A 26,444-nucleotide genomic window follows, 5' to 3' on the forward strand; every position below is an offset into this window, starting at 1 on the left:
GCCTAAGCAAACCAATATACTTGGCAAAATTAAATATGGGCAACCCTGTAGGGTCTCATCAGGTTACTACAATTTTGTAAGTCTACAAATTCAGGCATTACTGAGTATTACTGAGTATTACTCTAGGCCTATGCTGTCTAATACAGTTGCCACTAGCCACACATGTCTGTTGAGCACTTGAAATGTGGCTAGTCAGAACGAAGATGTGATATAAATGTCAAATACAGACCAGGTTTTGAAGACTTAATACAAAGAAATGTGTGAAATATCTCAATTTTTATATTGATTACATATAGATAATGTTTTGAATCTATTGGGTCAAAATCAGAGTGGTAGCTTTAATTTCATTTTTTAATGTGGCTACTAAAATGTTTAAATTACATATGTGGATCATATTAGATGTTTACTGCACAGCTCTGCTCTAGACTATTACATCAAACAGACTTTGGTTTCTTTCTTCATTCTGCCAGTGTCTCTCTGTGACCTTGCAGAAGTCGCTTCATATCTCACACTCCTCATCTGCAAGATAGAACAATACTTGCCTCCTGGGATATTATAAGGAGTAAGTAAGATCATGAGTATAATTTGTACCACCCATAGTAAATGCCCTTCTTTTCTCAAATCACACAATGGTGTACTTTTTTTGGAGGCTTCCTTTTGAATTAAAATTGGTTCATGATTTCTGTCAGGAAGGGCCAGTTCATTTAATAAACTTCAAATGCCTCTGGATTTGGGGACCTCAGAGTTATGTGTGAGATGAGCTGGTTGGGCCAGAGTCTTCCTCTGAATAACATAAGAGGGAGCTTCTCATTCCATTTGTGTACTTTGGCTTCTCTGGAAGGTAGAAAATTGTTTTGGATTACTCTTCATCCTGATTCCATTATTTGCATCTTTAGAAAATGCAAATGGCCCATGCACTCTAATGGATTATATTGGGATGTTCATCTTAAAATAGTTCATCTTTATTGATTCTTTTGACACAACACAATTGAGTGCATGAGAAGCAACTGCCTTGTGGACTGCAAACTAATTTCCTTTATGAGTCCACACAAAGATGCCAGGTTAGTTTATTTTCCCTGATGACTGATCCATGAGACAAATTGAGCCATTTGAAAAATGTCTTATTGAGTTAAAACATTTCCATGTAAATACTTCACCTTACTTTATTTAAGCATTTAAATGAATCTATATATTTGTTTTATAAATATTTGGGATCCTTTTGAGAGCTCTTGGCATATGTGTATAGCAGTTTGCAAAGTTTTAAAGCATCATTAATATCATAAACTGGTTGATCAAAGAGCTTCAACTTGTGGTGAGTTGCTTGATGCTGTGAGTAGCAAATTGGAAAGCTTTGAGCCCTACAAGTTCTACAACCTAAGTGTCAGAAGTGATATGGTTTGGCTGTGTCCCCACCCAAATATCATATTGAATTATAATTTCCATAATCCCCAGGTGTCAAGGGCAGAGCCAAGTGGAGGTAATTGGATCATGGGGGCAGGTTCCCCCGTGCTGTTCTCATGATAGTGAATGAGATCTGATAGTGTCACGAGATCTGATGGTTTTATAAGCATCTGGCATATGCTTGCACTTCTCCTTCCTGCTGCCTTGCAAAGAAGGTGCCTTGCTTCCCCTTCACCTTCCACCATGATTGTAAGTTTCCTGAGGCCTCTCTAGTCTCAGGTGTAACTTACAATTAACCTCTTTTCTTTATAAATTACCCAGTCTCAGGCAGTTCTTTACAACAGTAGGAAAACGTACTAATAAAGTTTGTTTCTCTCCTGTCTAAGCAAAGCACTGAGATAGGCAATTCAGGCTGCTTGTGTGGCCCTGCAAATCCCCAAGGACTCAGCTTTTTTTCTATCCTGCTGCTCTGGAGTTCTCAATCTCATAGTCCCAAATGGCTGCTTGAATTCCTGCCATTATGACCTCAAGCCTGTCAACAGAAAAGAAGGTAGAAGAAGGGTCTGTCCACAGCCTTTTAGGCAGACTTTCTGGAAGCTGCACATAACACTTCTGCTTACACATGACTGGCCAGCACTTAAGTCATATGGCTACATCAAGCTCCCAGGGAGACTGGGTCACATCCTCTTTATCCTAAGCAGCCATGTCTCTGCTAAAAGTTGGAGGTTATATTAACAAGGAAGAAGGGGAGAGCAGATATTGCAGTAAAGAACTAGTAGTTTCTTATCATCTTTTATCTATAGTTTTTAGGGAGTTTTGTGAGCCTTATTTTATAATACTTGATTAGTTCTTGACCCCAACCAAATGAGGGAGTCATATTATCTCCATTTTCCAGATAAGAAACTGAAGGTCAAGAAGCTTGCCTTTCTACTAAATCAAGGACACAGTAATAATTATCACTCTGAATATTTTACGTGCATTACCACCATTAATTTTGGTCCTGGTCCCTCCAAAACCCAGTGAGTTTGCTTTATTATACCCCAGTTTTATATCCAAGGAAATGTTGGATAACTTGCCCAAGGTCACAGGCAACTAAATACAAGAACTAGTAAATAGAACCCAGTCATCTGATACTAAACGCCTGCAGCAGAAACTGTCAAACTTTTTTCAAGCCTTTGTTAGTTTTCTACTGCTGCAATAACAAATTGCCACATATTTGGAGGACTGAAACTATACTTATTTATTATCTAAAAATTCTGTAGGCCAAAAGTCCTGTGGGCCAGGCTGTTTTCTTGGTTCAAGGTCCCACCAGTCTGAAATCACTGGGTCCACAACCCAGGAAAATTTCCCTATTTCTAGATTAGCTAATTAGTAACCTTAATTCTATCTGTAATAGAATTTTTGCCATGTAATGTAACATATTCACAGGTTCAAGGGATTAGGGTGTGGAGGTCTTTGGTGAGGGGCCTGGGGACTGTTATTCAACCTATCATAGTAAGACATACCTTTTACGTTGCAACCTGATACACACATGTGATATAAGGGCTGAAATGAGCTTCACCTATTCTATTCTATTTTATTACTTCATTTTTAAGAAGTGGTGGTCATGACCCAGCAAATTGATTTCATGACTCACAGCTTGAAAAAACACTGCAAAACCTCCCATTTCTGCTGCCATTACCTCAATTTGGCCATCTTCCTCTCTTGTCTGGATTATTATGAGGTGGTAGCCTCCCAAGTGCTATTCATGCTTCTCAGCTCTCCCCTTTCCAGGACCGCTTTAATACAACCCACCAGCCCTCCTTTCTATGCATATGCTGCCTCTTACCAGATACCTGCATTCACCATGGCTTCTGTGCTAAGAACCCCGATGGGTATTTCAAAGAGTATCCCTGAGTGAGATGATCCCCCATTTTCATAACCAAGGCCTTGAGAAAGACTATAACTTCAAAGATGGCACATGGGTTTAATGTTGATCTATTGGTAGCATCTGATGCTCAGGAGTGCTGTGAAAAGCACTGTGAAATCTCAGAAAGGACAGGCAGAGGACACCAGTATCAATTAGAGATGTCTGCAACAAGAGGAGAGGGAGAGAGAGAAAGAAAGAAAACAATGGCCAGACATTTGCCATCTTGGGGTTAGTGGAAGTTCATCACAACTGCCCTTACAATTAGCAGGGGGACTTCCCTGAAAGGACAAAACCAAAATAAAAGAAGAGGAAAATTAAGCAGGAATGAATTTGAATTTTAAGAAGAAAAGAGTTTTCTCCATTTGTGTGGAGAACAACATAAATAAGATAGAGCAACTTGTAGGAGGCTGGGAAAAAATAATGATTTTTGTCATTTGGGAGTATAGCACTGGGAAAGATACAAATCACTTTGCTGGGCTAAAAGAATTCTTAGCTCATTAAAACCTATTGCTGCTTTTACAACCATCCTCAGCATCATAAAACTCTGCTTTATCATTTCGAGAGCTCTTTGTGTTTTCATTGCTCATTTTTCTTTTCCCCAAACCAGAGGCCAGAAGCCCAAATACCTACAGGGAAGACATTTGGTGGCAATGTGGTGACCTGGTTCAGAACTCTGCTTTGGAGTCAGGCTGCCTGGATTTAAATTCCAGCTCTGCCATTTACAATGAGCTTGATTTTTGAGCAAGTTGCTAAAAAATGGAAAGACAAAAATGGACCTCTTGGGGCCTCCATTTGTCACTGTATGCTGTTGACAACGTGGGTGCTAAGAAACTGGGTGGCATTTGGCATTCGATGACCTGTGGCTAATGCCTCCTCCCTGTGGAGTGTTTTGGAGGAATAAGCCAGATAAAGTGTGAGGAACATGAGGCACCTGGTCAATGAGTGAGAAGTGGCCATCATTATCGCTGAGTCACAATTGATGGCTTTTGTTTGTACCATGGCTTAGCCACGTTTGAGTTATTTGTTTACTTGTTTTTTTCTTCATCAATGAAGACCAAATGCTGTCTTCATCTTCTATCCCTCTCAGTATCCAACAGAGTGGGCTGAATTTCATCACATTCTATATGTCCACTCTTGCTCCCATAGTCTCCTCCACCGAAATGGCCAGGTGGGTCTTTATAACACCGTTCACATCAGATCATGTTGTCCCCTGGTCAAGCCTCCAATGGAGTGACCTTCAGCACCCTGTGTGATTTGCTGTCCCCACATGTACCCCTCTGACCTTGCCACCTACCATGTCCTATTCTACTCTAGCATACCAGCCTCCTTGCAGGTCCTTGTATATGGCAAATATTCTCCCCACTTAGGCTTTGCACTAGCTGTTCCCACCTTCTAGAACACATTCCCTGTGGATATCTTCATGGCTTGTGTTTTCACTTTATTCAGGGCTTTATTCACTTTGGGGAGGCCTCTCCTAACCACCTTTTCTAAATTAGAACTACTCCATTACTCTGTCTTCTTGCTCTTTGCTATTCTTTGAAGAATTTTTTTTGTATCCTGACGTGTTGGATTTTTGTTTGGTTATTAGTTTGTTTTTTTTTTAATTTTCAACTTTTATTTTCAGTTCTGGGGTACGTGTGCAGGATGTGCAGGTTTGTTACATAGGTAAATGTGTGCACGGTGGTTTGCTGCACAGATCATCCCATCACCCAGGTATTAAGCCCAGCACCCATTAGCTATTCTTCCTGATGCTCTCCCTCCTCCAACCCTCGACCCTGCCACAGGCCCCTGTATGTGTTGTTCTGTCTTTATTAGTTTTTTTTTTTTTTAATCTGCCTTCACCCATCTAGGACTTGTTTGATTTTGTTCACAGCTATGTCTGCTGTGCGTAGAATTCTGCCCAGCACACAGTAGGCCCTCAACATTTACTGAATAAATGGATACATAAAAATTTATGCAACAGATTTTGAGAACCTACTATGTGCCACCCCTGTATCAGGTTCCAGTATATACAAATTGAACAAGACTGGACATGCACAAACACGTGAATTCCTGAATGTGTGAAGAGTATTATGATAAAGGAATTTGAGAGGGTTCTGGGAGATATTGCAACAGTCCTATCTAACCTAGGGCCTCCCAGAGAAAGGGATATTTAACCTATAACTAGAAGGATTGTGGGACTTGAGTTGGATGAAAAGGTGTATTGGGAGTGGGGAAGTGTTTCAGGCTGAACTGAAAATGTAATCACTGAAAACTTTTATGACTATCTGGATTTATGACACTCTAGAAGCTATTTTACAAGTGTAGTAGAGACACACTGGGGACTCCAGCATTTCTATATAGTAGAGATTTGGGGGCAACAATTTGGTTGAAAGAGAGAATTGCTTTGAAGTAGTATTTGCATAAGAAGAACAATTTGCACTCGGGTCTAACTTTTGTTTTTAGCAGGGGTTAAGGGTCTGAAGAGGTTAAGGACCAAAGCTTACCTCTGGCCACCTATTAGTGCCACAACCATGAATGCTTCTCAGATAGGGTGTCTGGTGCATGATTTCTGAGGCCAGGCCATATAAGGAACCATGACTTCCTCCATGTCCTCTCTGTCAGCCAGGCATGATGCCATGAAGATATTCAGCTCATGGAGAGCCCACAGGGGAAGGAATTGAGGCCTCCTGCTAACATTCTGCACTATGTGAATGAATGCTCTTGGAAAAGATTCTCCTGCCCCAGTTGAGCCTTCAGATGACTGCAGCCCCAGCCAACTTCTTGATTTAACCTTCATGAGAGAACCTGAGATAGAACCTACCCATCTGAGATGATCTTGAATTCCTGACCCACAGACATGACAAAATAATAAACATTTGTTTTAAGCCAATAAGTTTTAGGGTAATTGACACACAGGTAAAGATAACTAATCCACAGTCACACTCTTATTGCTGTTATTTCTCTTAGTAACTGACACTTTTCTCTGCTTTTATCCCAACTTCCAAACATCTTTGTTTTATGGGTCTCATTGAATAGATAAAGAAATTGATAAGGGATTTCTGAACAGTTTTGTGAAAGCTGAAATTTGTCCTATCTGTGCCTTTTTATCACCCCCAATTTCAACCATTGATTGGGCATTAGCTATATATCAGGCATCTCACTGTGAGCTTTTGAATACATTATTTCACTTAGTCTTTTCACCACCCCCTTGAAATTGTTGTTATTTCCCTTTATTTTTAAATGAGAAAATGGAGGCTCAGAGAGGCTAAGTAAGGTTACAAAAATCCAAGACCACACGTCCTGTCAGTGACAAAGCTGCCATCTCACTAGCTACACTCTGGGAGCCATCTGGTGCTTGGGGATAAAGGCAGGAATGGGAGACGAGAGAGAGCCGAGGGTGTACCCAGGGTTTCCCAAACTTTAACATGCATGCAAACCACCTGGGGATGTTGGTACACTGTAGCCTCTGATTCAGTAGGTCTGGGCTGGGGCCTGGAATTCTGCATTTCTAATCAGCATCCAGCATTGCAGCTGATGCAAGACAACACTTTGGTTAGCACAGATGTAAGAGACTTGAAATGTGAGATAAAACTACCAGGGGGAGGCTCTGGCCCCACCCTTACTCCCTGTCGCAAAGCTTTGGAGATCAGATTTCTCTGAGCAGTAAGTGCTGACAAAGCTGTAAAAGGATTGGCACTTGGGAGTTTTGCCTCATTTTGGAAGCAGTTAGCCAACTAATTTGGTTTAATCATCACAGGAAAATGCAAACAGAGAGAAGGCATACAGCCCTCATCCACTGCATTGTATTTCAGGCTGCCAGACCTCTGGACTCTTAGCTTTCACTGATACTACACAACGGATTTATATGTGGAATAAACATTCTTAAATCTTTATAAGGTGCCTAAAATATTTATGGCTGTTTTATTTTGGTTTGCATGCCATATTGCGCTCTTACATTAAGCAGTTTTTACACCATCAAGCTTTCCTATTAATCATTTCAGCCTGTTCCCAGCTATCTAACTGAGGGGAGATCTATTACATTCAGTAACCAGGGCCAAAGGATCTAATTTCTCCTTTGGCTCTTTCATTGAATGGTTCATAAAACCATGGCTATTATTGTATTAGGAAGACACATTGTGGTTCTCTAGTGTCATGTTGACATGTTTATGTTTCTTTTTCTTAAGAGAAATCATGATTAAAATGGAATATTCTTTCACAGAGGACGTTTTATAACAATTTTGGCCTGATGAAATTTAAAAAAGGAACAGCCAGTCTCCAACAAATGCTGAATTGGTTGAATCACTGTCAGTAAAAGATCAAAACCATCTTGCTCCTCTCTTCTTTGGCCATGAAATGATTTTAAGAAGCTTAAAAAGAAGATAGTTGCTTAGTGAGAATAATTATCAGGGGAAGACACCAAGTTATGGTTTTATTTTAGGAGGGGATTTGAGGGTTCAGCATGGGAGCATTTGATGGCATTACTTCCCTGCCCACTGAGCATACATGTTTTTGAAAAATAATTTTCTTGGTGTTTCAGAGTCCAATTTGACTCTTGTAACTTTGATACCATTCTGAATTAATGTTAAAGAATTGAAAAGAGGAAAATTGCCTCAAATAAGTATTGGTTTCAATTGATTTCTTTGGTTTTTTTGTGTGTGATTCCTTTATGGTAGGAGGAGAAACGGACATAATCGCCTTTGCACCTGAACCATATCAAGACTTCCTTATAATACAGACTGACATTAAACGACCATCACCATAAAACAAACCATCAGCTTAACCCCTTAAATAGTTTAGCTGTTATGAGAAAGCAAACTCTTGGTCTATTTAGGCTATAAAATTACCTTCACTTGAAAAACTTACCTTTGATTCTATACATGTTCAAAGTTGTAATGCATCTGGAAGGAAATATGGCATTCTCGGCCTCACAAAATGTGTGGAGAAAATCTAAATAAGTTCAGAAGTCATTTTTGGTAAACAATTGCTTTCATTCACTAAGTCATTATTACTAGCAGAATATATATTATACAAACATGCCATATTCCTTAAAACCATACATCTTAACAGCAGTTTTCACAAGCCTCTGTCTTTGCTTTTGGCTGTCATTCTGCATTATTATGGACAGATATGAACCACCCGTGCAGCTATCTACCATCTAAACCTGATTAATGTGCCACAGTATCCAAAAATTCACATTGGCAATCAGGGAAGGAAATTCACATGTAATCAAAATGAGTCCAAATCAAGTCAAATGGGCTGAGTCACCAACCCTGGAGACCTCTCACATCCTTCCATTGTCGGGACCCTTTTGTGAATGTGAGATGCAAGATTCTGCATTTTCTTCTTGTTTTTCTTACAACTTCAATTTTGTTAGTAATTCTTGCAGGAGAAGTTGGTGAGGAGGACTAACCAAGAGCTAGAATTCAATATTGTTGACCAGGATTCAAAACCTAACCTAAGTTTTGTTTGCAAGTTGACAGCCCCAAAGTGGCCCATTAAAAATACATGAATGCAGATGGCTGTATGCACAAAAGTCACAGCTGTTCAACCTGGTACAATTCACAGGCACATGTTCTCAGCTGAGGTATCTGAAGCTTTAAGCAAAAGAGCACAATAGGGGGTGCCGTTATTTTGATATAATCACCCCTTACCTCTGCCCTTCTTTCTCCCCTCCTTCATCCCCCCCTACCCAGCATTATGAGGCATGAAACACAGCCAGGCTGAGTCCCACAGGGCCATGATTATTTCATGATAACAACACTCCCTGGAGTGGTCTTACTGGTATTATAAAAAGTGTTTATTGTGGAGAGAGCCTATATTTTTGGTGATGGCAGTGAAGGCTATTGCAATGTAAGCACAGCTGAGGTTATGATTCGCATTGATTAACCTCATGCTTTTGACATCTCATTAGCCAATCAGAGTAATGCTAAAATACGAAGGAAATTTATAGAAAGAAGCGGAGTGCATTCAGAGTGAGGCCGTGCCTTGCTGCCTGCTGCACACCACAGTGAAGCTTCTCCCGAGTCCCGCTTGCTCCCGTTGCAGGACAGATGGGTTTGTTACAAACCATCCCCTGGTACGGTCAGTTTTGGGTATCTGGTTGGCCCTGGCCATGTTTTCTGAGTCATGACATTAACTATTGGTTGTTCTTGTCGTCTGAGAGGAGACTTAGAGCTAAATAATGAAAGCAGCCAAAAATCAAGGAGAGACTACCAAGAGTACGGAGAAATTTGCAACCTGACAGCTGTGGGGCAGCAGTGATTCACATGCCTTCTGGAGGGCACTGAACATATCCACTTAGCCGGTCAGCACCCTCAGAATCTCACTGCAGCTCCTGGGTGGAGTCCTCATGTAGGTTCTGGAAAGGGGTCCAACCGTCCTTCTCTAACACAGACATCAAACATCACACTGGGCCTTGCTGTTAGCAGGAGAGCAGATACTTCCACGTCGAAATGGATACATGTGGGCACAGATCAGTAAGGAGGAGTGAGAGGCAGTAGAAATAGTTCTCTCCAGGACTGAATTGGCTAAGAAAACCCAGTCTGTCTCTAAAATGCAGCTTTTTGTACTTACCTCAGTGGCACAAACCTCACTGTACCCTGCTAGCAGAGATGCGATGAGCAGCCTATTAGGGACTGCTTATTAAGCATCTATTATGTGCCAGGCACTGTGCTGGGTGCCAGCAGTTCAAAGGTGAGTGAGGCCTGGACTTTGTCCTCAAGTCAGAGAGCTCACCCTCTGGGCTACTGGGGAGGACAGAGGTGGTTTTTAATCTATTGTATGCCATGGATCCCTTTAGCTATTTGATGAAGACCTGGGCTTCCTTCTCAGAACACTGTTTTAAAAACTATGTAATGATAGGCACCCTGCTGTTCATTAGGTCGCCAGAGCTTATTTGTCTTATAATTGAAAGTTTGTACCCTTTGACCAACATCATCTCATTTCTCCAACCCCCAATTGCTTGCAACTGCCCTCCTCTCTATTTCTATGAGTTTGACTTTTTTAGATTCCACACATAAGTGAGATCTGTAGTTAGCAATAATGTGTGATTGAAATTTGCGAAGAGTAGATCTTACCACAAAGAGGTAACCACATGAGGTGATGGAGGCATTAACTAGCTTGATTGTGGTAATGATTGTACAATGTATATGTATATCAAAACATCACATTTTATACCCTAAATACATAAAATTTTTGTCTATTAGTCCATTCTTGCATTGCTATAAAGAAATCCCTGAGACTAGGTAATTTATTAAAAGAACAAAAAAAGGATTATTTGGCTCACAGTTCTACAGGCTGTTCGGGAAGCATGGCAGCATCTGCTTTTGGGGAGGCCTCACGAAGCTTACAATCATAGCAGAAGGCAAAGAGGGAGTGAGGCATCTTACATGGCGGGAGCAGGAGCAAAAGAGTCAGGGAGGTGCTACACACTTTTAAACAACCAGATCTCATGAGCGCTTACTATCACCACGATAGTACCAACAGGGATGGTATTAAACCATTCATGAGAAACTGCCCCCACGATCCAATCACCTCGCACTAGGCTCCACCTCCAACATTGGGAATGACAATTGAACGTGAGATTTGGGTGGGGGTGCAGATTGAAACCATCCCATCTATTATTGTGCCTCAATAAAGCTGAGAAAATGGAGGAAATGGCAGAGTCACAAAGGAAACCAATTATACTAGTAATTATCAAAAGATTTTTAAAAATTTTGATGTATTAGTGAATATGGTTCTTAATGCCTTTAATAACTCAGTTAATGATAGAGCTAATAGCTAATTTCAGATTTAAAATTGTATAAATAATATTTTGATATATCTACAATAATTATGACGTATAAAATATGCTTTTTCTATTAATGGGGAAGTCACAGATACTTGTTGCCTTTAATTGTAACTGAAGGCTATGCTCAACTTCTGTTAGATGTCAGTGAAAGTGGAGGTGTAGGTTTGTTTTGCATCTAAGTTCAGGGACCCTTGAATTCTATTCCTAGAACCCAGGTTAAAACTGAGATCAAGGTGGATAGACAGAACTTCGTCTACCACATCCCAAGTGATTGTGAGGTGGATGATGGGAATAGGAATGAGAGGAGATCGCCCATCTGAGAGGGTCAGGAAACTCTTTGTGGAGGAGACGGTGTTTGGGCCAAAAGATGAGATAGAACTCCTCAGAAATGGAAGTGTGGGGGCCAGAGGTATGTCAGGAAGAGGCATGGTCGGTCTGGAATCCTTTTCCAACAAATCCCTTTTCCCTTTAGTCTTATAGCTTCCTGTTCCTGTGCTGAGCAGATAGTGACGCTCCTACGTAGGCCCCTACAGGTACATGGTCCAGGTACTGCCCCTCCCTAATCCCATTTCTAGAGCAGATTTAATTAATCAATCAGAACTGTAAATGTAGATGTGGGCCCACAGACCTTATTAAAAAGAGTTTCAAATAGCCATTGCCAGTTCATAGGTATGCCGCTTAAACATGTTTGCCATTTCAGCCCCAGGTACAAAAGTCCCACACACAATGTTTAGAAGGATGACATTTACAAGGTTATAGATTGAATACTCAGCTCCAGCTATGCTGAGCTCATGAGCAATCAAGTTTGCTTAATCTTACTTTGTTTCCTCCATTTGTAATACTTTTGTACAGTCAAATGCTGATTGCTTTGGACAGGGCTCCTGGTATGATTGTTCAGGTTGTGCACTGACCAAGTGTGCTAGGTTTGAGGGCAAGTGGTGCCTAAGTCCAGCTTACATTTCTGGTTCAGAGCTGAGTTTATTTGCAAGAGCCTTTTTGTTCCTTTAAGTTGGCCCCCAACACCTTGTATGAAGAAAGAACCCTAGGTCTTGGCTCAGGTTCTTCTTTAATTCCCTAAATGTATGTATGCTTTTTCTAGCTCCATCTTCCTCCTATGCTTGGCTCAAGTAAAAACCCCCTGCTTGGTCACTAGAGAACTCAGAAGCTCCCAGGCTGTAGGGGGAGGCCATTTAAGCCTTCTTTATAATGCTCTGCTTTCCTTCTATTGGCAGAAGATCCCACCTCCTATAATTATGTTCCTCCAAACTTGAGTCATCTCTATTCCATGTCATGTTTTTATGTAGCCACTTGCTGCCTTTGCTATTAATTACTTAATATTTTAAAAATAAATTTATTCATAAATTGGCATGCACACAAAAAAAACTAAGTTGCAACTGTCAGTGGAAAATAGATGTTAATTGACATTTATTTTGGAGGCAACTGTGAAAGTAAATATTATGCTATGAAATGCAGAACTATAAAACTCCTGGAAGAGAACAGGAGAAAATCTAGAGGACCTTGGACATGACAATGGCTTTTTAGTTACAACACTAAAGGCACAGTCCAGGAAACAAATAATTAGCTGAACGGCATTAAAGATAAAGATTTCTATTTTGCAAAAGACAACGTCAAAAGAATGAGAAGATAAGCCACAGACTGGGAGAAAATATTTGCAAAAGACATATCTGATAAAAGACTGTTTTCTGAATATATGAAAAATTCTTAAAGTGCAACTGTAAGAAAATAAATATGCCAAGTAAGAAGTGAAGATGTCTTTTGCAAGTATTTGGAACACTGATAACACCAAATGCTAGCAAGGATGTGGAGCAAAAGGAACTCTCATTCATTGCTGGTGGTAATGCAAAATGGTATAGCCATTTTGGGACAGTCTGGCAGTTTCTTACAAAAGTAAACATACTATTAACCATATGAGCCAGCAGTTGTACTCTTTGATATTTGCCAAAACTTTGAAGCAACCAAGGCGGCCTTTAGTAAGTGAATGGACAAACTGTGGTACAATCAAACAATGGAATACTATTCAGCACTAAAAAAAAGTGCTGTCAGGCCATGAAAAGATGTGGAAGAATTTTAAGTGCATATTACCAAGTGAAAGAAGCCAATCTGAAATGGCTACATACTGTATGATTCCAGCTACATGATGTTCTGGAAAAGGCAAAACTATGGAGATAGTAAAAGCATCAGTGGTTGCCAGGGGTTAGAAGGAGGGCAGAGGTGGAGCACAGAGGATTTTTTTAGGGCAATGAAACTACTCTGTATGATACTATAGTGATAAATACGTGTCATTATATATTTGTCCAAAGCCATGAAATGTACAACACCAAGAGTGAATCCTCATGTAAACCATGGACTTTGGGTGCTACTCATGTACAAATCGATGTAAGCTCATCCATTGTAACAAATAGACCACTCTGGTGGGGACTGTTGATAACAGGGAACACTATGCCTGGGAAGGGGCAGGGAATATATGAGAATTCTCTAATCAATTTTGCTGTGAACCTAAAACTACTCTCAAAAAGGTGTGTTTAATTTTAAAAAAATTTATTTCCATAGGTTTTGGGGAAACAGGTGGTATTTGGTTACATGAGTAAGTTCTTTAGTGGTGATTGGTGAGATTTTGGTGCACCCATCACCCAAGAAGTATACACTGAACCCAATTTGTGGTCTTCTGTCCCTATCCCCTTCCCACCTTTCCCCGCTAAGTCCCCAAAGTTCATTGTGTCATTCTTATGCCTTTGCATCCTCATAGCTCAGCTCCCACTTATGAGTGAGAACACATAATGTTTGGTTTTCCATTCCTGAGTTGCTTCACTTAGGATAATGGTCTCCAATTCCATCCAGGTTGCAGCGAATGCCATTAATTCATTCATTTTTATGGCTGACTAGTATTCCATCATATATATATATATATATATCTCACATTTTCTTTATCCACTCATTGATTGATGGGTATTTGGGTTGGTTCCATATTTTTGCAACTGTGCATTGTGCTGCTATAAACTCGCATACTCACATACTCGCATGTGCAATATCTTTTTCACAGAAAATGTATTTAAGTTTTAAAAAGCTTTTAAAAAGAAAAGCTGAGAATGTATTCTAGTTTAAATGAGAATAACGAAACATGACACGTCAATGAGGCATTTGATCCTGAGTTATATCCTGTACCAGAAAAAGGATACCAATGGGACAATTGGTAAGGTTAGAATCAGGCTTATAAACTAGAAAATAGCATTTTATGAGGGTAAATTTCCGGATTTTTGTTAATAGTACTAGGGATATGTAAGAGGTTAGCATTTGGGGAATCGGAATATAAAGTATACAAGAATTCTTTATGCTATTTTTCAACTCTCATAAGTTCAAAATTATTTCAAAACACAAATTAACAAAGTTAAAAAATTACATATGCTGTTCTTGGCAAAGTAGGTTATTTTTGTTTTTATTTTAGCTAGTGTTTTTATTAGGAGTATTTTCTAAATTTAACAATGTAAAATACATTATCGATTTGATTATATGATATTTTCTTATAACTTAATGATTTCTTAATATTGAACCACCCTCATATCCCTGGAATAATTCCTACATGGCCACTTAAAAAAACAATAGATAGCAGTAACAGTTAAAAAATTATGCTATGAAAACCAAATATCGACATTTAGTTCAAATTGATGTTTAAATACTGTTGTCTGAGGGCTCTGAGCCACAGGCCCAAGCCTCTGTTTGAAAAAGAAATGGCAAATATTACTGAAGTTTTCCAGGATCCATTTACATGATTCTGAGGCTATTTCTTCAAAAGAACTGAAAGAAAATTAACAAGGAAACAGCTTTCTCTCTGGTTTTGAATCCAATATTATTTGATGTGCCATCCAGAAAGACCAGATGCCTTAATTCAGCCTTCCTTGTCCTACAAGGTAGATCAGGTGGAGGAGGTATCTGTTTTTTTAGGGTTTCATTTCACAAAATGTGGGGAAGTGGTTTATGCCAGACAACATATCCCTGGCTAAATGTGGATTAGCACTTTCCAGATTTCATCACCTCAAGCCAATGGTTATTTCTTAATCCTGATTTCAGTGGGTCTTTTATTATTATTATTTAAGTTCTAGGGTACATGTGCACAATGTGCAGGTTTGTTACATAGGTATACATGTGCTATGTTGGTGTGCTGCACCCATTAACTCGTCATTTGCATTAGATATTTATCCCAGTGCTAATCCTCCCCCTCCCCCAAACTCAAGACAGATCCCAGTGTGTGATGTTCCCCACCCTGTGTCCAAGTGTTCTCATTGTTCAGTTCCCACCTATGAGTGAGAACATGCAGTGTTCGGTTTTCTGTCCTTGTGATAGTTTGCTCAGAATGATGGTTTCCAGCTTCATCCATGTCCCTACAAAGGACATGAACTCATCCTTTTTTATGGCTGCATAGAATTCCATGGTATATATGTGCCACATTTTCTTAATCCAGTCTATCATTGATGGACATTTGGGTTGGTTCCAAGTCTTTGCTATTGTGAATAGTGCCACAATAAACATGCGTGTGCATGTGTCTTTATGGCAGCATGATTTATAATCCTTTGGGTATATACCCAGTAATGGGATGGCTGGGTCAAATGGTATTTCTAGTTCTAGATCCTTGAGGAATACCCACACTGTCTTCCACAATGGCTGAACTGGTTTACACTCCCACCAACAGTGTAAAAGCATTCCTATTTCTCCACATCCTCTCCAGCATCTGTTGTTTCCTGACTTTTTAATGATTGCCATTCTAACTGGTGTGAGATGGTATCTCCTTGTGGTTTTGGTTTGCATTTCTCTGATGGCCAGTGATGATGAGCATTTTTTTACGTGGCTGTTGGCTGCATAAATGTCATCTTTTGAGAAATGTCTGTTCATATCCTTCTCCCACTTTTTGATGGGGTTGTTTGATTTTTTCTTGTAAATGTGTTTAAGTTCTTTGTAGATTCTTGATATTAGCCCTTTGTCAGATGGGTAGATTGCAAAAATTTTCTTCCATGCTGTAGGTTGCCTGTTCCCTCTGATGGTAATTTCTTTTGCTGTGCAGAAGCTCTTTAGTCTAATTAGATCCCATTTGTCAATTTTGGCTTTTGTTGCCGTTGCTTTTGGTGTTTTAGTCATGAAGTCCTTGCCCATGCCTATGTCCTGAACGGTATTGCCTAGGTTTTCTTCTAGGGTTTTTATGGTTTTACGTCTAACATTTAAGTCTTTAATCCATCTTGAATTAATTTTTGTATAAGGTGTAAGGAAGGGATCCAGTTTCAGCTTTCTACATATGACTAGCCAGTTTTCCCAGCACCATTTATTAAATACGGAATCCTTTCCCCATTTCCTATTTTTGCCAGGTTTGTCAAAGATCAGGTGGTTGTAGATGTGTAGTATTATTTCTGAGGGCTCTGTTCTATTCCATTGGTCTATATCTCTGTTTTGATACCAGTACCATGCTGTTTTGGTTACGGTAGCCTTGTAGTATAGTTTGAAGTCAGGTAGCATGATGCCTCCAGCTTTGTTCTTTTGGCTTAGGATTGCCTTGGCAATGAGGGCTCTTTTTTGGTTCCATATGAACTTTAAAGTAGTTTTTTCCAATTCTGTGAAGAAAACCATTGGTAGCTTGATGGGGATGGCATTGAATCTATAAATTACCTTGGGCGGTTGGCCATTTTCATGATATTGATTCTTCCTATCCATGAGCGTGGAATGTTCTTCCATTTGTTTGTGTCCTCTTTTATTTCATTGAGCAGTGGTTTGTAGTTCTCCTTGAAGAGGTCCTTCACATCCCTTGTAAGTTGGATTCCTAGGTATTTTATTCTCTTTGAAGCAATTGTGAATGGAAGTTCACTCAAGATTTGGCTCTCTGTTTGTCTGTTATTGGTGAATAGGAATGCTTGTGATTTTTGCACATTGATTTTGTATCCTGAGACTTTGCTGAAGTTGCTTATCAACTTTAGGTGATTTGGGGCTGAGACAATGGGGTTTTCTAAGTATACAATCATGTCATCTGCAAACAGGAACAATTTGACTTCCTCTTTTCCTAATTGAATACCTTGCATTTCTTTCTCCTGCCTAACTGCCCTGGCCAAAACTTGCAACACTATGTTAAATAGGAGTGGTGAGAGAGGGCATCCCTGTCTTGTGCCAGTTTTCAAAGGGAATGCTTCCAGTTTTTGCCCATTCAGTATGATATTGGCTGTGGGTTTGTCATAAATAGCTCTTATTACTTTGAGATACGTCCCATCAATACCTAGTTTATTGAGAGTTTTTAGCATAAAGGGCTGTTGAATTTTGTCAAAGGCCTTTTCTGCATCTGAGATAATCATATGGTTTTTGTCTTTGGTTCTGTTTATATGCTGGATTACGTTTATTGATTGTGTATGTTGAACCAGCCTTGCATCCCAGGGATGAAGTCCACTTGATCGTGGTGGATAAGCTTTTTGATGTGCTGCTGAATTCGGTTTGCCAGTATTTTATTTAGGATTTTTGCATTGATGTTCATCAGGGATATTGGTCTAAAATTCTCTTTTTTTGTGTCTCTGCCAGGCTTTGATATCAGGATGATGTTGGCCTCATAAAATGAGTTAGGGAAGATTCCCTCTTTTTCTATTGATTGGAATAGTTTCAGAAGGAATGGTACCAGCTCCTCTTTGTACCTCTGGTAGAATTTGGCTGTGAATCCATCTGGTCCTGGACTTTCTTTGGTTGGTAGGCTATTAATTATTGCCACAATTTCAGAGCCTGTTATTGGTCTATTCAGGGATTCAACTTCTTCCTAGTTTAGTCTTGGGAGGGTGTATGTGTCTAGAAATTTATCCATTTCTTCTAGATTTTCTAGTTTATTTGCATAGAGGTGTTTATAGTATTCTCTGATGGTAGTTTGTATTTCTGTGGAATTGGTGGTGATATCCCCTTTATCATTTTTTAATGCATCTATTTGATTCTTCTCTCTTTTCTTCTTTATTAGTCTTGCTAGCATTCTATCAATTTTGTTGATCTTTTCAAAAAACCAGCTCCTGGATTCATTGATTTTTTTGAAGGGTTTTCTGTGTCTCTATCTCCTTCAGTTCTTCTCTGATCTTAGTTATTTCTTGCCTTCTGCTAGCTTTTGAATGTGTTTGCTCTTGCTTCTCTAGTTCTTTTAATTGTGATGTTAGAGTGTCAATTTTAGATCTTTCCTGCTTTCTCTTGTGGGCATTTAGTGCTATAAATTTCCCTCTACACACTGCTTTAAATGTGTCCCAGAGATTCTGGTATGTTGTGTCTTTGTTCTCATTGGCTTCAAAGAACATCTTTATTTCTGCCTTCATTTCGTGATGTACCCAGTAGTCATTCAGGAGCAGGTTGTTCAGTTTCCATGTAGTTGTGCGGTTTTCAGTGAGTTTCTTAATCCTGAGTTCTAATTTGATTGCACTGTGGTCTGAGAGACAGTTTGTTATAATTTCTGTTCTTTTACATTTGCTGAGGAGCGTTTTACTTCCAACTATGTCGTCAATTTTGGAATAAGTGTGATATGGTGCTGAGAAGAATGTATATTCTGTTGATTTGGGGTGGAGAGTTCTGTAGATGTCTATTAGGTCCGCTTGGTGCAGAGTTGAGTTCAATTCCTGGATATCCTTGCTAACTTTCTGTCTTGTTGATCTGTCTAATGTTGACAGTGGGGTGTTAAAGTCTCCCATTATTATTGTATGGGAATCTAAGTCTCTTTGTAAGTCTCTAAGGACTTGCTTTATGAATCTGGGTGCTCCTGTATTGGGCGCATATATATTTAGGATAGTTAGCTCTTCTTGTTGAATTGATCCTCTTACCATTATGTAATGGCCTTCTTTGTCTCTTTTGATCTTTGTTGGTTTAAAGCCTGTTTTATCAGAGACTAGGATTGCAACCCCTGCTTTTTTTTTTTTTTCTATTTGTTTGGTAGATCTTCCTCCATCCCTTTATTTTGAGCCTATGTGTGTCTCTGCACATGAGATGGGTCTTCTGAATACAGCACACTAATAGGTCTTGACTCTTTATCCAATTTGCCAGTCTGTGTCTTTTAATTGGAGCATTTAGCCCATTTGCATTTATGGTTAATATTGTTATGTGTGAATTTGATCCTGTCATTATGATGTTAGCTGGTTATTTTGCTCGTTAGTTGATGCAGTTTCTTCCTAGCATCAATGATCTTTACAATTTGGCATGTTTTTGCAATGTCTGGTACTGGTTGTTCCTTTCCATGTTTAGTGCTTCCTTCAGGAACTCTTGTAAGGCAGGCCTGGTGGTGACAAAATCTGTCAGCATTTGCTTGTCTGTACAGGTTTTTATTTCTCCTTCACTTATGAAGCTTAGTTTGCCTGGATATGAAATTCTGGGTTGAAAATTATTTTCTTTAAGAATGTTGAATATTGGTCCCCACTCTTTTCTCACTTACAGAATTTCTGCCGAGAGATCCGCTGTTAGTCTGATGGGCTTTCCTTTAGGGTAACCCGACCTTTCTCTCTGGCTGCCCTTAACATTTTTTCCTTCATTTCAACTTTGGTGAATCTGAATCTGACAATTATGTGTCTTGGAGTTGCTCTTCTTGAGGAGTATCTTTGTGGCGTTCTCTGTATTTCCTGAATTTGAATGTTGGCCTGACTTACCAGGTTGGGGAAGTTCTCCTGGATAATATCCTGCAGAGTGTTTTCCAACTTGGTTCCATTCTCCTCGTCACTTTCAGGTACACCAATCAGACGTAGATTTGGTCTTTTCACAGAGTCCCATATTTCTTGGAGGCTTTGTTCATTTCTTTTTACTCTTTTTTCTCTAAACTTCTCTTCTCCCTTCATTTCATTAGTCTGATCTTCAATCATTGATACCCTTTCTTCCACTTGATCGAATTGGCTACTGAAGTTTGTGCATGCATTATGTAGTTCTTGTGCCATGGTTTTCAGCTCCATCAGGTCATTTAAGGTCTTCTCTATGCTGTGTATTATAGTTAGCTGTTCGTTTAATCTTTTTTCAAGATTTTTATCTTCTTTGCGATGGGTTCAAACATCCTCTTTTAGCTCGGAGAAGTTTGTTATTACTGATCTTCCGCGGCCTACTTCTGTCAACTTGTCAAAGTCATTCTCCATCCAGCTTTGTTCCATTGCTGGCGAGGAACTGCATTCCTTTGGAGGAGAAGAGGCGCTCTGATTTTTAGAATTTTCAGCTTTTCTGCTCTGGTTTCTCCCCACCTTTGTGGTTTTATCTACCTTTGGTCTTTGATGATGGTGACCTACAGATGGGGTTTTGGTGTGGATGTCCTTTCTGTTTGTTAGTTTTCCTTCTAACAGTCAGGAGCCTTAGCTGAAGGTCTGTTGGAGTTTGCTAGAGGTCCAGTCCAGACACTGTTTGTCTGGGTATCACCAGTGGAGGCTGCGTGACAGCAAATATTGCAGAACAGCAAATGTTGCTGCCTGTTCCTTCCTCTGGAAGTTTCATCTCAGAGGGGCACTCAGCTGTATGAGGTGTCAGTTGGCCCATACTGGGAGGTGTCTCCCAGTTAGGCTACTTGGGGGTCAGGGACCCACTTGAGGAGGCAGTCTGTCCATTCTCAGATCTCAAAGTCCATTCTGGGACAACCACTACTCTCTTCGAAGCTGTCAGACAGGTACATTTAAGTCTGCAGGTTTCTGCTGCCTTTTGTTCAGCTATGCCCTGCCCCCAGAGATGGAGTCTACAGAGGCAGGCAGGCCTCCCTGAGCTGTGGTGGGCTCCGCCCAGTGCTTTGTTTACCTACTCAAGCCTCAGCAATGGCAGACGCCCCTCCCCCAGCCTCACTGCTGCCTTGCAGTTCAATCTCGGACTGCTGTGCTAGCAGTGAACAAGGCTCCATGGGTGTGGGACCCTCCAAGCCAGGCATGGGATATAATCTCCTGGTGTGCCATTTGCTAAGACCATTGGAAAAGCGAAGTATTAGGGTGGGAGTGTCCCAATTTTCCAGGTACCATCTGTCATGACTTCCCTTGGCTAGGAAAGGGAATTCCCTGACCCCTTGTGCTTCCCGGGTGAGATGATGCCCCACCCTGCTTTGGCTCACACTCCATGGGCTGCACCCACTGTCCAACAAGCCCCACTGAGATGAACCTGGTGCCTCAGTTGGAAATGCAGAAATCACCCATCTTCTGCATCGCTCATGCTGGGAGCTGTAGACTGGAGCTGTTCTGAATCTGCCATCTTGGAACCCTTGAGTGGGTCTTAAAGAGAGGCAACTGGCGAGATTGAGATGGGGCACTCATTACCAGGCAGCCCTTTGCCTTCTTCTGGTCCCTATGTGTGTCCATGGGATCAAGCTGAGCCCAGTCTCACAAGTGGCCCCGCCACTACAATATATCTGTTCCCAGGTCCCCCAGGGGCAGGTCATTTGCTGAGAAAAAAGCATGACATATAGTTGTGGTCACTTATGGGATGTGTTCCCATGGCTTCATCACCGCAGTCTCCTAGGCTGATTTATCACTGTCTTCTTGTGTTTGAGCAGGGATTCTGTTGGGCCTACCGTGGGGTTTCTCAGGCTCAGGATGATTGACATTTAGGGCAGGAGAATTCTTTATTGTGGGAAGCTGTCCTGTGCATTGTAGGATGTTTGGTAATATCCTTGGCTTCTACTCAGTAGTGCCAGAAACTCCTCCTGCTTCCCCCCAACTCCCCCACCCCACCCGGCCCCTATCTATGTGACATAAAATGTCTCCAGATCTTGCCAAATATTCCATGGGAGAAAAAATCTACCCACCCACCCCTGTTAAGCATCACTGGCCTAAAAGCATGAAATTTCTTGGTTTGCTTTGGGAATGAAACAGAACCAAGCCCCCAGGCTCAGCATCTGCTTGATCTCCTCCCTGTTCAGACACTTCCTGTCCCACCTGTGACACCAACTAGTCACTGGATGGGCACAGCTAGTAAGTGGGCAACAGCTGGTGAGGTGACATGCTGTTTGCTTACCCCTGAAACCCCAGTGCCAACACATGACACAGTCCATGGCTGATGCCAGCACCATGTATGTGGGGTGAATGAATCTGACAGGCACTAGGAGCCATTTTCAGAGCATTTCATGGGTCTAGAGTGGCATTTAAGGAAGGAGTTTTGGAATGAATTGTGTGGTGGACTGATGGAATGAAGCAGTTTGTCCAATAAATAAAAATGGAGATTTAGGCAATGCTATTGTCCTCAGTTGCTCCAGGCCAGGCAATGTGATAGGGTTTGGCCTCTCTTCTTCCATTTGGTCATTAAGACACCCTTATGAGGCAGATGGGGTTATCTCAATTTTCTAGATGAAAACACTGAGGTAAGTCAGTTAAGCAACTCACTCAAAGTCAAACCAGGTCCATTAACCATCACCAAGAAGCTGTGTGACTTTCAGATAGCACTCTTTGTTTCCCATTTTCCTTATTTCTAAAATTAGGGAACTATATCAGTTGTTTGGAGCCCTAAAACTCTTCCATAAACCAGGTGGCTTAAAGCAACAGAAATGTATTCTCTCACAATTCTGAAGGCTAGAAGCCCAACATCAGGACATCAACAGGGCCACACTCCCTGCAAAGGCTGGAGGAGAGAATCCATCCTTGCTTCCTCCAGCTTTTGGGGGCTCCAGGTGATTGTGGCTGCATCACTCCAATCTCTGCCCCTATCTTCACATGGCCTTCTTCTATTTATCTTCTTCTCATCTGTCTCTTATAAGGACACTTATTGGATTTAATTATTATTATTTTTTTTCCTCTGAGACGAGGTCTTGCTCTTTTGCCCATGCTGGAGTGCAGTGGCACGATCTTGGCTCACTGCAACCTCTGCCTCCTGAGTTCAAGCAATTCTCCTGCCTCAGCCTCCTGAGTAGCTGGGATTACAGGTGTATGCCACCACACCCAGCTAATTGTTGTATTTTTAGTAGAGACGGGGTTTCACCCTGTGGGCCAGGCTGGTCTCAAACTCCTGACCTTGTGATCCATGCCCCTCAGCCTCCCAAAGTGCTGGGATTACAGGCATGAGCCACCATGCCCGGACACTTATGGATTTAGAGACCACCCAGATAATCCATGATGACGTCATCTCCAGATTCTTAATTGTATGTGAAGACTTTCTTTTTTTTTCTTTTTTCTTTCTTTTTTTTTTTTTTTGAGACAGAGTCTCACTCTGTCACCCAGGCTGGAGTGCAGAGGCATGATCTTGGCTCACTGCAACCTCCACCTCCTGGGTTCAAGTGATTCTCCTGCCTCAGTCTCCCAAGTAGCTGGAACTACAGGTGCATGCCACCAAGCCTAGCTAATTTTTTTTTTGTATTTTTTTTGTATTTTTTAGTATAGATGGGTTTCACCATGTTAGCCAGGATGGTCTCGATCTCCTGACCTCATGATCCACCTGCTTTGGCCTCCTAAAGTGTTGGGATTACAGGTGCCCTACCTGTATGGGAAGACTTTCTCCAATAGGGCCATATTCACTGATTCTGGGGATTAAAAATGGTCATACCTTTTTGGGGGCCTGTCATTTAACCCACTGCACTGGATCTCTGCTCCCCATTTTGGAATGGAAGAAACTCAGTAATACTGACAATCCCAGCCAGTCCTAAAATGTTGAAACCCTCTACCTTGCATTAGGATGATGGCACTGAGAGAAGAGAGACAAAAATTCAAGAGACACTGAGTTGAAAGAAAGGACACGTCTCAGCAATGGCTTTTATAGTCACCTGGTTTCACTGACTGCATTCTAGTGCCAGACCCAAAGCTGAGGTGCTTGACTCCCTGTCTGCCTTCCAAGCTCACAGCACAAGGGTTTCTTAGAAAAGCTACATTGGAACTGCTCTGACACATAGCTCACCTCAGAGCCTGAGAATTCTCTCCAGGTTTTCAACTCTGTTTTCCAATGAGCTGCCATCAAAAATAAACCAAGTTATCATTCAGAAAATGCCTGCTGATATCCTCAAATTTGCATACCCCAGATGAGGCTGCAAAGCCATTTATCTCTCAAGAGCAGCCTGCTGTGGTCCCTTTTATATTTTTATGGGATTGTCCTTAAATGGCTGATTAGTTTGGGGGTGATTTATAAATGCTTCAAGCTTGGCAATTTCCCCCTAAATGATTGGACAGATTTGTGTCTGGCTTTAAGCAGCCTGGGCTTTTTGTTTCTTTAGTGCGTCATCTCACCACCCACCACCCCTGATTCATGGTGGCCTCACTTTTTCCAGTCTAAGTCAGCTTAGTCTTTCACCAAGTGTTCCCAAGGCTTTAAAATTGCAAGCCTCTGGCCATTTATTTTTTGGAAAGACAGAACACCAAGTACAGTTTCTTCTTTCCATTCCTTTCTTATTCAGGGACAAGAGAGAATTGTGCAGACCCTGGATCAGTTATTTATCCTTTTTAGGCCTTGGTTTACTCATTTGAAAAAGGTGAAATGATATAATCTTGTTCTCACTAAGCAGTGGAGAAAGGAATTAGCTTGTTAGGAAATTGCTTGGCACTATTCTCTGTTCACAGTACACCCTCAATGTTAGCTGTTATTTTTACTGTTATGATGATTTGGCAAGAGGTGAGCATGAAAGGTGAGGACACTTTCAGCTTCATGCACTTGGCCTCTTCAAACTGAAGCTTATCTATGGTAGGTCCAGCTTTCTACCTATCTGTGATGATATATCCTCATTTATTAATTGACTTTATGTTTTGTTTTATTCTATTTTTAATTTAATTTTTAATATCACTAATAAATGTATACCAAATGTCATGTTCCCATTCTTAGATCTTCCTCTGTAGAGGCAAACTACTTTTTTCACTTTCCTCTGTTTCTTATGTGATGTTTATTTCCTTTTCTTCTTTTTTCTTTTTCTTTTTCTTTTTTTTTTTTTTGAGACAGAGTCTCGCTCTGTTGCCCAGGCTGGAGTGCAGTGGCACAATCTCAGTTCACTCCAAGCTCCACCTCCTGGATTCATGCCATTCTCCTGCCTCAGCCTCTTGAGTAGCTGGGACTATAGGCGCTCACTACCAAGCCTGCCTAATTTTTTGTATTTTTAGGAGAGACAGGTTTTCACCATGTTAGCCAGTATGGTCTTGATCTCCTGACCTCGTGATCTGCTCACCTCGGCCTCCCAAAGTGCTGGGATTACAGGTGTGAGCCACCACGCTGGCCTTATTTCCATATTTTTAAGAAATACACTTACCTGGTTATTTCTTGGCTTATTCAGTTTAGACTATTTATTGGCTTCCTAAAATGGAAGATGATAGATGTACTTCTCATATGTCCCCCACCACACGCAGACACAACGCACATGCAAGCTTCCCCGTTCCACATTCTTCCATTATTATGTCATAATTTTTGGTCAATGACTATTCTGTATTAATATTGTTTTTATTATGTAAATATTATTCACTGCCAAACCATGGAATATACTATAGCCAACTTTTCCTTTCTTGTACAGCCTTTTGTTTTTCCTGGAGTTAATAATTACTTTCATTATTTATTTTAATCTGCTTAATTTTCCATGTTCTTGTCATTAATTTTTTCTCAAACACTTATAAAAGTATAGGACTCTTCACAACATAGGCTAACACATAAGGCAAACCATCAGTTTTATTTCTGGAAAGGCATTCCTTCTGCACCAACCTGAGCTAGTTGTCCTGTAGGCCAGCTGTACAATTATCTTTCAGAGATTTCCTTTTACCATCAAATGGGGGGTTTCCTTTTCCTCTTTTGATTGGTGCTCTTTCTCTTGGATCTCTTGGAAATTATTCTTGGTTTACTTACTCATTTTAGTGGCACACATGTCCCAGTAACTTGCTAGGAAAGGATACATTGAACACCAAAATATTAAGACTCTATATGTCTGAAAATATAAAGACTTTTTTTTTTTTTAATAAAATAGACAGAGTCTTGCTCTGTCACTAGGCTGGAGTGCAGTGGCGCTATCTTGGCACACTGCAACCTCCGCCTCCTGGGTTCAAGCAATTCTCCTGCCTCAGCATCCTGGGTAGCTGGGACTACAGGCACATGCCACAACACTCAGCTAAGTTTTATATTTTTTGTAGAGACGAGTTTTCACCATGTTGTCCAGGATGGTCTCGATCTCTTGATCTCAGCCTCCAAAAGTGCTGGGATTACAGGCGTGCGCCACCACGCCTGGCCATAAAGACATTTTATTATTACCTTTGATTAATAATTTATAAGGCTATGTAATTTTGGGTTAGGAGTAATTATTTCTCAGAATATTCAAGGCCTTACTCCATTGCTTTCTGCTTTTCAGGTTTGCTGTTGAGAAGTCTAAAGCTAATTCCTGTTTGCAGGTGATATGTTGTAAATATTTGTCTCTTAGAAAGTCCTTAGCTGAAAGTCGTCTCTCTATTGCTAGTGTTCTGAAATGTTCTA

At 40.7% G+C, this 26,444-nt stretch overlaps 1 long non-coding RNA gene across 1 annotated transcript; it reads right to left on the reverse strand.

Moving 5' to 3' along the window:
* Positions 1-372: 372 nt before the first annotated feature.
* Positions 373-25,315, reverse strand: LOC139361780 (uncharacterized). The gene is made up of 3 exons (XR_011619411.1): positions 25,243-25,315; positions 8,156-8,239; positions 373-519 (listed from the first exon to the last, which is right to left on the reverse strand). It is a non-coding gene; the product is annotated as an uncharacterized lncRNA (long non-coding RNA).
* Positions 25,316-26,444: the final 1,129 nt, after the last annotated feature.

This window comes from Macaca nemestrina, chromosome 2 (assembly GCF_043159975.1).
Source record: "Macaca nemestrina isolate mMacNem1 chromosome 2, mMacNem.hap1, whole genome shotgun sequence".
Lineage (NCBI taxonomy): Eukaryota > Metazoa > Chordata > Mammalia > Primates > Cercopithecidae > Macaca > Macaca nemestrina.